At 45.9% G+C, this 13,300-nt stretch overlaps 2 long non-coding RNA genes across 4 annotated transcripts in view; one reads left to right on the top strand and one right to left on the bottom strand.

The window, feature by feature from the left end:
* The window catches only part of LOC123859367 (uncharacterized), a 107,456-nt gene that overhangs the window by 44,621 nt on the left and 49,535 nt on the right, over window positions 1-13,300 (top strand). The window lies entirely within an intron of this gene.
* LOC135364145 (uncharacterized) overlaps window positions 7,140-13,300 on the bottom strand; it is an 81,770-nt gene continuing 75,609 nt past the window's right edge. Inside the window, exons 2-3 of the long non-coding RNA XR_010410829.1 lie at window positions 12,483-12,660; window positions 7,140-11,579 (exon numbers count right to left, since the gene is read on the bottom strand). This is a non-coding gene — a long non-coding RNA (uncharacterized LOC135364145). The remainder of the gene's footprint in view (window positions 11,580-12,482; window positions 12,661-13,300) is intronic.

Here is a 13,300-nt window from a genome sequence, read left to right as displayed (position 1 = left end):
ACTGTACTAGTTTCCCCAGAAATGGTCTTCTAGCTACTCTGACTCAGACAACTATATGTCAGACCATTTGCACCAATTCTTAATTGGCAACATGTGGTCCCTGCACCAATGAGGAAGCTAAAAGCTTTCAGGTGAAGTTTTCACATCGTCATAAACTGTCTACAGGTGAAAGCAAATGTTTGCTTTTCTGGGTCACACCTAGTCTTTCCACCACTGATGACTGGAGGACTGTTATTTCGTAAAGTCTAGACTTGTTATCCTGCCCCAAGCACACACCTGTCTACGTATGACTCAGCCACCAGAGAGCCAGCCGAAAGCCACCTGGCCTCCCCCACAGCCTGCTCTCTGAAAGCCACTCACAGTCCCCTTTTTTCTGATTCTTGTCCCTTCTATCACCTGAGGTAAAACTTATATACCTTATGTTGAAAATTTAAGAGTGAGTTTTTATAATAGTTAGGTACAGCCTAGTAATTTTCCAGAAATGTGGGTTACTAAGACAAATGAGTCATATCTCCAGCCAAATTACCAATCCTTTCATGAGTAAAGGCAACACTTTCTCAACCAAGGAGCTTTAGTTGGGCTCAAGAGGGCAGCAAGAAAATTCTACCTTGAAAGGATCAAAAATGAAACATCTTTGCTGCATTCAAAGTCACCAGTGGGGGACTGTGGTTCACTGGTGGCCGTCATGATGTCATTGTCAAATAAATGAATCTGTCCACCAATAGCAAGTGGTCTATCCACCGGCCTATTGGGTTAAAGTCCTGCTTGTGGTAGGCTGTCCTTCCTTCAAGGCCCTAATAGGTTCTATTCTTTTACAAACATTCCTTCCTACTCTCTCAGGAAGGCAAAACCATGTAGAAGTTAAGGGCTCCAAGCTAGAGTTCCTGTGTTCAAATCCTGGTTCTGCCACTTACCTTCTGTGGGGTCTTAGGCAAGTTATTTCGTGACTCCACGCATGTTTCCTCATCTGCCAAATGGGATAAGGGTGTCTACTTCACGTGTGTTGTTACTCGTATGTGTAATCAGAATATAGCAACTACTCAATAAATGTTAAGTATTATTATTTTTTAAATATTTATGCCCTCTAACCCAGAAATTCTGCTCCTAAGAATTCATTTTAGGAAAGTTATCACGGGTTTCTATAAAAAAAAATCCATTCCTTCAGGGACGCCTGGGTGGCTCAGTTGGTTAAGCATCTGACTCTTGATTTTGGCTCAGGTCATGATCTCAGGGTTATGGAATTAGGCCCCGTGTTGGGCTCCATGCTGGGTATGTAGCCTGCTTGGGATTCTCTCTCCCTCTCCCCCTCCCTGTGCTTGTGCTCTCTCTCTGTCTCTAAAAAACAAAACAAAACCCCAGCAAAAAAAAAAAAACTATTCCTTCAGCATTTTTCATAACATCAAAAACTGGGTATGGTCTGAGTAACCAAGAATAGGAAATTGTTTGAATAAATTATAATACACCCTCAAAATGAAACACAATTCAATAATTAAATACCAATATACCTCTAGATAAGACATGGAATGATGTTCATGAGTTATGGCTGATAAGTGATAAAAACAACATAAAATAATATGCATAGTGGGTATAGTGTTTTATAGGAAAGATAAGAATACGTATGCACAAGGGAAAGGGTATACCAGATGTTAATAGTGTCTAGGATTTTAGACTATTTTTCTTATCTATACTTTACATTTTTCTGTAATTATAAGTAATCCATGTAAAAATTCAGTGAATTCCAAACTGTCTTGTACTATTCATTTCCTGTTCTTGGCTGAGTGACCCGACCCTGGGTCCCTCTCAGGGAACCAGAATTAGGCTGTTCTAAGAGTGGGTACCCAGTGAAGGACAGCTCACCCTTGGGTGGGCCTAGTGACCCATGAGATGTGAGGGGCTCTGCCCTACAGGGGGGATAATGAACATCAGGCAGAGCAGCTCTTTTGGGATCTAGACAAGAGAGTTGGGAATGGGGTGGGCAACATGGCAGGTGAGCAGAACAAACCTTGGAGATGGGCCAGAAACACTACCATAGAGGGAGACTGTGGGAGAAAAGGAAAGGGGGAGGTTCCCTGTGCTGCCTTCAGCTCCTGGTGGCTTGCTCGTTCTTAGGCCAAGTTTAACCCACAGGTATCCTTAAAATCAACTTCAGTTTCTGAGGGCATTTTCGAGTGAGTCTTTGTGTCTCCCAGCAAAAACAACTGACTACCAGTTCTCTTAGCACTGGCTTTCAAAATGGATTATGAATTTCTTCAGGACAGGCAGTGTGCCTTCTTCATCCTGCACATGCAGCTCAAGGCTTGGCATATTTTAGTCGTTCATTTAATGCTTCATTCATTCATGTCTTCACTCAACAAATACGTAATATGCATTAGGGTGTGCTAAGTAAGCTTTTAAGCACTGGGGCTACAACTGTGGAAAAAAACAGACCAAAAAATCCTGGCCTTATGGATTGGTAAAACATAGTAAATAAAATATATGGTATGTTAGGTCATGACAAATGCTAGTGAGAAAAATACATCAAGAAAGGGAGGACTAAGGGAGGGAGGGTAGGCAGGAGTTGCAATTGTAAAGAGCATAGCCAGGGAAGGCATCCTAAGAAAGAAGCATTTGAACAGAATCCTAAAGATGAGGGGGTATGCCATGCAATTATTTGGGGGAAAGAGCATTCCAGGCAGAGAAAACAGCAAGTACAAATGCCCTGGGGCACAGAGAGCCTAATGAGTTAGAGAAAAAGCAATGGCACCAGTGTGACTGGAAGAGAGTGCATGAAGGGGGAGAGCAAGACTTGTGGAAAGGAGGGAGATCAGGAAGTAGGCTTTTGCAGTAACCCAGGGGAAAGGTGATGGTAATTCGGTTGAATGTGGTAGTGATAGCAGTGGTCAGAAGAGGCAGACATGATATCCTAGAGAGATATGACCTCAAACAAAGGCTCTGGCTTCACTTTCCAGTTTTAGATTGAAGGACAAGGCTACCCCTCAACCCGTCCCTGCCTGGAGCAACCATTGACCTTTCTTGTATAACATGACTCATGTCGGTTTTAGACAATAGGGAATTTCCCCGGGCCTCTGCCTGGATGAATATTCTTTCTCAAACTACTCCCACCTTTCCTCCTTTCTGATATTCACCAATTGCCTAAAATAATTGAATTGTCCTTTTTGATATCTCCTTATCAAGTTTCTGGCAAGCTCAGATGAAACAGCTAAATTTCCTTTTAAAATTAATCCATCTATTTTCTTTGATGATGAAAAACAGACTCCTCATAGCCTTGGAAGGGAGTAGAACAAAGTGGAAGGGAAGAGAGGCAGTCAGGAATGCTCAAGTCCAATGCTCTTGGTGCAAAGTCGCCCTTGGGTTGAAAGTTGGGAAGACCCTCGGGAAAGTGTTTAAGGTTCCTTTCTATGCCGTGAATCACTGCTAAGGAACATCAACAGCATCATGTGACCTCCAAGGCTTAATATGCTTCCAAATATAGCTAATAAGTTACTAGGGAGAATCTTAGCCCCCTGAAAAACATCTCACTGAGGCTGAACAACGTAACATCTGTGAAATCAATAACCAACCCTCCTCCTCCCCCTCCATCCCCTACCAACTGAATGAACACTGTTAACCAAAGGACAACCACACAGCTCTGAAAACATACATTGTCCCTATCTTACCAGCTATGACAAAAGCATTCTGAGTTAATAACAGGGAGAAAATTATGCTCAAAAGCATGCCAGGAATGGGGCTGTTGAATTTCTGAGTCAACTAGAACTAGAGCTATTATCTGCTAGAATGTGTGGTTTAATTGCTCAAGGTCATTTTCAAGGAGCTGTACTAGAGGCTGACAAACTCTGTTGGAATTATTGGAATTTTTTCAAGGTTGGTCATGTTGGTCTACCTCATGGAAGAGTCAGATAAATTGTCAGAAGTCCGCCTGCCCCAACTCCAAGTCACATATATTTTCTTCCTTCCCTGTGCTCACTAGTTTTTCCTCAAGTCCTTTGGCTCTAGGGTCAGTGGTATGGTCTTTAACAAGAAGGCTAACGTTACACAACAAATCTTTATTGAATACCTACTGTGTTCAGGTACTGTAAGCATTGAGTATACAGTTCTTCGAGCCTTGGTTTTCCCATAAGTAGATGGCACTAATATCCCCTCCCTTGACAGTAAACTTAGTGGGGAGTAGGATTAGCAGGAGAATTGAGATGCTTGCTGAGCAGCCAGCACATAGTAGGTGCACAGTAAATGATATCCATTATTGTAATTTTAAGAAAATCTTTAGATTTTAAATATTTATTTATTTATTTATTTTATTTTTTTTTAATGAGAGAGAGAGCACATGAGAGGGGGGAGGGTCAGAGGGAGAAGCAGACTCCCTGCCGAGCAGGAAGCCCGATGCGGGACTCGATCCCGGGACTCCAGGATCATGACCTGAGCCGAAGGCAGTCGCTTAACCGACTGAGCCACCCAGGCGCCCCGAAAATCTTTAGATTTTAAAAAGGGGTAAGGAACATCTTCTCAATCTACCACCCCTTGAACTGGCCAATAAGAAAACCTGGTTCTCTTTGAGAAGGTAATCCAAAGTTGACTGTACTACTTCACAGTCTTTTGAAATGGTCTCTCACTGGTTCATGCCTATGTTTCTGTGATGATTAATTTTATGTGTCAACCTGACTGGGCCATAGAATGCCCAGATACTTGGTTAAACATTATTCTGGGTGTTTCTGTGAGGGTGTTTTTCAATAAGGTTAACATTTAAATTGGTAAAACAGATTACCCTCCCTAGGGTGGGTGGGCCTCATTCAATCAGTTGAAGTCCTGAACAGAACAGAACAAAAAGGGTTCTGATCCTCCCCCAGGTAAGAGGGAATTCTTTCCTGCCTGACTGCTTTTAGAATAGGACATCAGGTTTTTTCCTGCCTTCAATCGTGAACTGAAACATCAGCTCTTTCTGGGTCTTGAGCCTGCCAGCCTTTGGACATAGACTACATCACTAGTTCTCCTGGTTCTCAGGCCTTTGAACATGGACTGAAAGTAAACCATTAGCTCTCCTGAGTCATGCCAGTTCACTCAACAGGTCTTGGGACTTGCCAGCCTCATAATCATATGAGCCAATTTCATATCCTAAATCTCTTTACATATAGATAAATAGATATAGATATATACATATATATATACACAGAGAGATATTTACATATATACACATACATCTATATACATACAGATATATGTTTCTATCCTATTGGTCTTTTTCTCTGGAGACAGGTTTCTAATACACTTCCTCAATTTCTTTTTTTTTTCCCCCCATTTGATTTTCTACCACTCCCCATAATCTATCCTGTACTCCAGCTGGGCTAAAGCCATAAAGCTCCTTAGCCTACCATGCTCTCATGTGTCTTTCTGTCTTTGCACAAACTTTTCCTTTGCCTTAAAGCCCTCCTCCACCCTCATCTTCAGGGCCAACTCCTGCTCACTTGTCAAAACTCAATTTTAGTACCACTTAACCCAGAATGTAATGCTTTTGAATTGGGGCCTTCTCCCATAGCACCCACTGCTTACTTCCTTCCAGCACCTGTAACCTGTCATGTATCGTGTCTGTGCCTTTATCTGGCTCTAACAATAGAAGGTGAACCTCTTGATGGCGGGTGGCCGGGGGGGGGGTGATCTGTTATTCATGGTACCTGGCACTATGTTAGTTGCATAGGAGAAAACCAACAAATGTTTGTTGTGCAAATAAAGGAATAAATGAGCATGTGAACAAAACATCTCTTTCTCCAATGAGATATAAAATACAAAGGTTAAGAGAAAAGTCATTCTAGAATCATTGAACCAAATCAATGAATTCATGTGGTCATTAGCCACTGGATTTAAAATCCTATTGAATGAAGGCTTCAAGCAAAGCAGTAAGGGTTTGGAGTAGACATCGAGGAGAGAATCCTCTCTTTCAGAAGCCAAGACAGCATATGGGCACATTTTCATTAGTTTTGTCTGAGGTAATCTTTCTAGAGACATTCAAGTTAAGTCCTTCTTCAGGATTTTTGAAATCAAAAGGAATAACCATGGCCAACTTTTATGAGTGAAGGAGGTTCATAAGCCCCAATAAAAGAAAGCAATGCAACTTCAGATCCCCCACTGAACATGAGATTTCTTGCACATCAGATGCCTACTCCTATAACCAGCTTACCTGGAAATGCCCTTTGGCAATTCAAGGTGAAAACTCCATCCTTCCACAGAGGCTGTCCTAGCTAGAGAGGGTAGAAGGCAAGGCCCACACTAAGTGATGCTAAGGGATCAATACTAATCAAACCTCCCACGAGCCACTGCTCTTTGTCCTGAGATCCAAAGGGAGATGTTGGCAGATCTGGGTCATCTGTGCCCTCTCAAGCTAAGATTCCGAGGGCAGCTGCAATGGCTGCTCACCTCAGAAGCACCACTGATGGCATCATAGGCAACCATGCCCTGTTGGTTCCTAGTAGGGCTCAGTGAAACTGAGAAACCAGAAGACAAGAGATGAAAGAAGTTGCAAAGTTGAGAGTCCAGGGTAGGTATACTTCTGGATGGGTCAGGGACTTGTAGGGCAAGGAGAAGAGAGCCCAGGAATCCTGGGCAGGTCAGGCTGGACTAAGGAAGAGCCTACGATGGAGAGAAGACTGCCTAAGCTCTTATCCTAGATATCTGGAGTTCCCATATCTTGTCCTAGTGTCTGCTAACCCAGAGAGGTGGGTCTAGTGATGGGAGTTTCCACTTGACATCCAACGGTCAGTACTGGGGAGAGCAGTGAGAGGGGGTTAGTGTGCTATGGACACCAGATGAGTGGAGGACTAGAAGGAATTGGAATCCACATGGAGTATAAGGAGGTGAGTCTTGCACTCGATGGAGATAAAGCACCTAGTTCATTTGGTTTGAACATTCTCATACAGCCAGGATCTGGATCTCAGAGATAAAACTCCCTTGGCTACTCCCCTGAGTGGGATCACTTTTGCAGCTGTTAAAAGTGTTGTTATAATACCGCTATAAGAGCTGTTGTGGTTGGTGTGGTCTAGACCACAGAAACAATAAGAATTTAGTACTCTCTATTAGCTAAATTTTGCCTTTAAATTTTCTTCCAATTTACCACTTTAGGATAGCCTTAGCTTTAAAAAAAAATGTATTTTCATCTCTTGCTTTCCAGAAAGTGGATGAAAATATCTTACTATTCCAGATTAAATAAATCTCTCCATAGCCAAGCATGTGCTGGGAAGAGCTGAGCTCATTTTGTTCTAGCCTCCTCAAACACATCCACTTTTAACAAATGGGTTGATTAAGCATCACACAGAGTAGTTTAGTATATTCCAGCCACGAATTGCCCAGCACTTTATCAGAGAAGTAAATAGCACTGTGATTACCAAACTCCAACAGAGATTTCATTGTACAAAGTCCCTTTGCTCCCACAGCATGGCGCGTCCATCTCCATGGACGATTCTGGGGTCCGGACATCCAGCCCTGGCTTCGGTTTCCTGGTGACATCAAGGACACAGTTCTCCTTGCACGGCCCAGATTTGTTACCACTGAGAACCAGAGCACGATCTTGTTTTCCTTCTCTCCAGCCACACCTAAACCCACACCGGGCAGGATCCTATGGGAGCTGTGTCTCCGCTCAGAGACGGAGGAAACAGTGGTGACCCACGCATGCCCCTGGAAAGCTATCTGGACCCCCAGGTGAGAGGAGAACCTCCTCAGATTTCGGAAGGCCTCCTCCCACCCTCTCCTCAGACCAGGGGTCTGTCCCTGCTCCCAGCCCACCTTCAGGAGGCTGAGACGTCAGCCTGTCCTGGAAGAGGGGTTGCTTATCTCCCCTGGGGAGGCTTTGAGAAAGCCTGCCCCGAGGCCTGGGTGGCCTTCACCTAGGGGAACAAACAGTACGCAGAATCACTCTTCAGTGACCCTTGCTCATGGAGGAGGCGTGATGTGAAAAGTCCGCAAATCCCTCATCTTTGGCTTCATAATGCTTTATCTTATTACTTCCAGATGTTTTTATTAATAGTACTTGCTTGATCTAATGTAAGAGTGAGCCTCTGTTCCCTGAACACCCAGTGGATGTGGGGAAATAATCTAGGAGTGAGAAAACAGAATTTTTTGGGTGAAATACATTTTTGTCTGAATGATTCTCTCAGTTGGTAATTCCCCCGTGATAGCATTCAGATCAGAAAGGAACAAATAAAACTATCTCCATTGTCAGATAACAATGACTAATGTAGAAAATTCCGAGGACTCTAAAAACAAACAAACAAAACCCCTCTTAGTTTAGCTAGGTTGTAGGATACAAGATCAACACTCAAAAATCAATTATAGTTGTCTATAATATCAATGACCATGTGGAAATCAAAATTAAAAACAATACCACTTATAGGGCCCATTCTATGCCATTCTACACCTTCCAAGGGAATGCACGCTCTCTGAGACACGGTCTCCTTCTGACATACGCATGGCTGTCTCCCCATCGCCTAGAATAGTAGGGACTCAGAAAATATTTATGGACTGAGTGACTGTTGATTAGACAAATAAAAAGAAAAGAGCAGAAACCATCTTGTATACAAGGAAAGAACAGGCCCAAGTTCCCTGTAAGAATGAGACAACCACCTGTGTGTGCATGTCTCATACAAGGCCCACCTAACAAACCTTCATGGGCTATGTTCTATGCCGCCATTTCTCCTTCTTCAGAATTCCCACAAATAATGCAAAATGGGCCACTGTGTAGTACCCTCAGTTCAATTCTATTCCAAAGCACTTATGAGCCATACTGTGCGCCTGGCACTCTGTCGGCAATGGGGGTTCAGGGATGAGCAAATCCTGCTTCCTGCCTAGCAGAAGCTCCCAACACAGTTGGAGACAGACAGGCAAGAGGATGTTCCCAGAGGTGAGCCCAGGGTGCTAGGGCAGTGAGCAGAGCAGAAGCCTGGTCTAGCCCAGGGGTGGAGCAGAAGGCTCCCCAAAGCCATCAGACAGATGGCGAGATGGGCAGACTACACTCCTGAGAATGTAGTCTCTGTCACACACCCGGCTAACGGCTATTTATGTCATCTCGGTGAGCCTTCTACTACCCTGAAAGGTAAGGTGATTCTTCCACTCACCCGAATCTGGGAGAACAAGCAGCATGAGGCAGGGAAGAGGAAGGAAAAAACTGCCCCCAGGTCAAGAGAGCATTCAGAATTTGAATTTGAATTTCCCTTTCTTCATGGAACTTGCATTCTCATGGTGGTGGGGAGGGGACAGACAAGAAACAATCAATAACTAGATTATGAGGGATGTTAGCAGATGATAAATGATGTGGACATAAGCAGGATGGGGGGAGGTAGGAGTGAGCGCAGGGTGCGGGGGAGCAGTGAGTTTCACCCTAAGTAGGGAGCTCAGGGCGGGCTCATGCAGAAGGTACCACCAGAGCTGATAGGAGGTGAGCACCAGGAGAGGAACGTTCGACTGCACAGTTAAGGAAGTATGCAGAGGGGAGTGAAGGTGATCACCTACGCTTTGCCAGCCTGCATGTGGTTACTCAGTTTACCACAGCAGTGCATTTGTACTCATTGGTGTGAGAGGGCATGAACAGACCTTAATTGTCAGAAATCACCCACACCCACACAGTCTTTCTATTCACTGACACCTTTCTGAATATTCAAAATCATGACTCAGATTAGCAGAAAAGCTGAATTCTTCTGAGTGTATCCAAGAGCATTTGCCTGGCAGCATGAATTAACGCATTGGTGGTCTCCAATGTGTAAACATTTGATACAGAGCACATGTGATTATATATATTTTTTTAAAGATTTCATTTATTTTAGAGAAAGAGAGAGAGCACGCGAGTGGGGGGTGGAGGCAGAGGGGTAGGGAGAGAGAATTGCAAGCAGACTCTGCACTGAGCACGGAGCCTGAAGTGGAGCTTGATCCCAGAACCCTGAGACCATGGCCTGAGCCAAAATCCAGAATCAGATGCTCAACCGACTGAAGCACCCAGGTACCCCGATTATATGGATGTCAAATTACAGTTGCTTTTTAATGATTTAAGGTACATATTTTGTGTAGCTCTAAAAAAATATTTTTAAATAGATAGAATCCACAAGATAGAGTCCACAAGCCAAAAGGTAACAAAGAATATTGAATGACGAGCTCCCTCCACCTGATCCCCAACCAGTGTTTTTCTTCACTGTTAGTTTTTTGAATCCTACCAGAGATATTGTGTGTGTGTTTATGTGTGTGTGTGGTGCGCATGAGAATTTCTGGGCTACCCCAGAAACAGACCTTGAGGCAAGGATTTAAGTACAGCGGTTTCTCTGGGAGGAGCTCCTGCGAACCCCCTGGAGGGGCTGGGGAGGGGACACTGGGAAGGGAGGGCAGCCAATGAGGAGAAGATCCGATAAATTGCTCCGTGGACAACCGGAGCTTAGTTGCACTGGGAAACTCTGGCAGCTGGCACAGGACACATGGCTCAGTGTTATTTCTCCCGAGGGGAAATGAAGCTGGGTTTTATAACCAGCGGCACTGTTTGAGGGCCGCGGGCTGTGGGCAACCAGCAACGTGGCCAGGCGCAGCGGAATCAGGCCGTCAGAGAAAAGAGCTCAAGGAAACGCCAGGGCTGGCTGTGCAGAGTGCGCCGGTGTGCGCTGCAATGTTAAGGAGCAGAAGGTGTGGGCAAGGCACCGACATTCTTCTAGAACCATTCAAGTGAAATTTGAACCAGACACTTGCAGTGCTGGGGCTCAGCTCTGTGAGTGCCAGGCTTCCACGGAGCCCAGTCTGAAGGTCATTGGCATTCGTTGGCACTGTGAACAAAGCCTTCCAGGGTTTGGCTCCTGTAAACTACTTCTGGTTCCTCTCCCACCCGGTCTCGGTCAAGTGCTCAACAGGAATACAAGCGATCTGTGCTGGAGGACCCCCAGGCGGCCCAGGCAGAGCTCAGGCCCTGCTCTTGCCCCGACGTCCTCCTAGCCTCTAATACATAGTGTAGTAGCCATTTGGCTAATATTTGCCTCACAAATGCACAAGTTGGGCCAGGCTCCCAGTCTGAGGCCCTGGGCGCCAGTATATTCTGGCCCTGCCTGTCTGCCACAGGATGCATCACTTGGCCCCGGACAATGCTGCTACCTAAGAAGTCTCCAGAAACGCTGAGCCTGTGATAGGAGAGGGGCCGGAGCCTGCCATCTGTCTCGTTGGTGGCTGGGACCATGGGAATTTTCACGGATGTGTCCAATCCTAGAAAAGCGTAGCCAATTACTAATATGGCCAAGAGCACAGATGTTTACTCAGAGCCGGGGCTAGTTTCCTGCCTTTGCACATCTGGCCTGACCTGGGGATGTGGTGGTGGACCTTGTGTCATTTTATCCTCATGGGGGTACATCTCTGAGTGGGGTTTGTCCTGGCGCCAGGAAGAGGGCGTGTGTCTACGAGGTACGGGGTGTCCATGTGGCACCCCCTTCCCGGAGCCGGTGATCCACAGCCAGCCAGTCGGGACCCCCTCCCCTCGGCACACAATGCTGATGACATCGTGACAGTCCTGGGCTTTATCTAGTCACTTAGCCTTGCCAAAGCTCTTTGTCATTCGTCTTTCATTTTCTGGTCATCCAAACCTGTAAGGAAGACAGACCAGGAAATATCATCCCATTTTCCACAGGAAGAATGAGGCTGATGGCTAAGGAATGCACAGGGTCACAGAGACCACACAGGTCAAGGCCAGACTGGCTTCTGCAGTCACAGCCGCACCCTGTCCCGTGTGCTCAGTGACATGGGCCCTTGACACCCCAGGTCTAACATTTGCCACCTCAACTCATTCCTAGAAACCTCCAAGCCCCCGGGGAGCGGCTGGATTGCGTCCTCGCACCATGAGCCTGGCGTGACCTCACCCTCAGTGCCCACAGCACACTTGGCTTTGCTCTTCTCCAGTCACTGCCATGGACACCGTCACTGTCCTGCATGATTACCAAAAAAGAACAAAAACAAAAAGACATTTCTTTTTGGAAAATGGTCATCAACAGAGTCCGTAAAAATCAAAGGGGCCACAGCCGGGTGAATTGCGTGATGGGAGGAGCGAGGCCGTGGGTGGGAAGGAGCATTCACAGCTGTCGCTCCTGCGAGCTTGCAGGTGTCAGACGTTGTGTTAAGTGCTTTGCACATGATCTCATTTAGGCCTCCGGGCTACGCTAGGACGTCGGTGATATTGTTATTCCCGTCCCACAGATAGGGCAACTGAGGCCTGGAGTTTCATTCAGTGCTTCTAGTCTTACCGCAGGGAGGTGGTGGTGGAGCCCAGGCTCAAATTCCAAGTCTGCGTGGTACAGCCCAAGTTCTGAAACCCTACATTGCAGTGCTTCCCTAGGCCGGCCCCGGGCGAATGCAATCCGGCAGCCTGCGTGGACTCCTACACGTGTCTGAACCCACCTGCCTCTTCTCTTAATTCACCCTCTGGCGCTCTGTCCCCTCTCTCTGCTCCCATTCTCTCCCCCACCCCTTATCGCAGGGCCTTCTTCTCTTACCTTCTCTTTCTTGGGCTGACCTGGAAACTCAAAATTCTTCTCTTTTGATTATGGGAACAGTCCATTCGCTCTACAAATGGTTTCGGACAAATATTTTGTGCCGAGCTCTGTAGTAGACACTGCAGAAAGGGCAGTGAACAAAATGGACAAGAACCCCTGGCTTCAGGACGGGATCACGCTAGCAGAGAGACAAACACAAACAAATTGACAAGGTAAAGTCAGGAGGGATAAGGCTATGAGGGAAATGGGGCAAGGAGAGGTGGGATGGAGGGAGCAGAGGCGGGTGCTCTTTGAGATGTGGGGTCAAGGAAGCCCTCCCTGAAGAAAAGGCATTTGGGCAGAGACCAGAGTCCGGGGAGGAGGGAGGGAGTCCTGCCCCTGACCTGGGAAGCATATCCCCAGTGATAGGAATGAGATTGGCATTCTCACCACATGTGGCAAAAATAATAATATAAAGAAACAAAAGAAAACTTGGGCACCTATTAAATTTAAATTTCAGATAAACAACAAATACTTTGAGGCATATTTATCCTTAAAAAATCATTCATTGTTCATCCGAAATTTAAACTTAACCGGGAATCCTGTATTTTATCTGGCAAGCTAGCCTTGTGTGTTTCAGGAGCAGCAAGAAGACCAATGTGGCTGCAGTGGGGGAGCAAGAAGAAGACCGAGGGACACGAGGGTGGGGGAACTTGCAGAGGGGTGGGTGGCTGACATTTCAAACCCGGAGAAGCCATCTGGATATGCTTCCAGTTCTCCCAGTGGAATTTTCTCCCGGCCGTCCAAGAGAGAAACCTGTCCTCTGAGCTATGAAAGAG

The sequence above is a fragment of the Mirounga angustirostris genome, unplaced genomic scaffold (genome assembly GCF_029215605.1).
Source record: "Mirounga angustirostris isolate CCGP_5_RB_7025 unplaced genomic scaffold, mMirAng1.0.hap1 SCAF_4, whole genome shotgun sequence".
Classification (NCBI taxonomy): domain Eukaryota; kingdom Metazoa; phylum Chordata; class Mammalia; order Carnivora; family Phocidae; genus Mirounga; species Mirounga angustirostris.
This window is presented reverse-complemented; position numbering and strand designations above follow the sequence as displayed.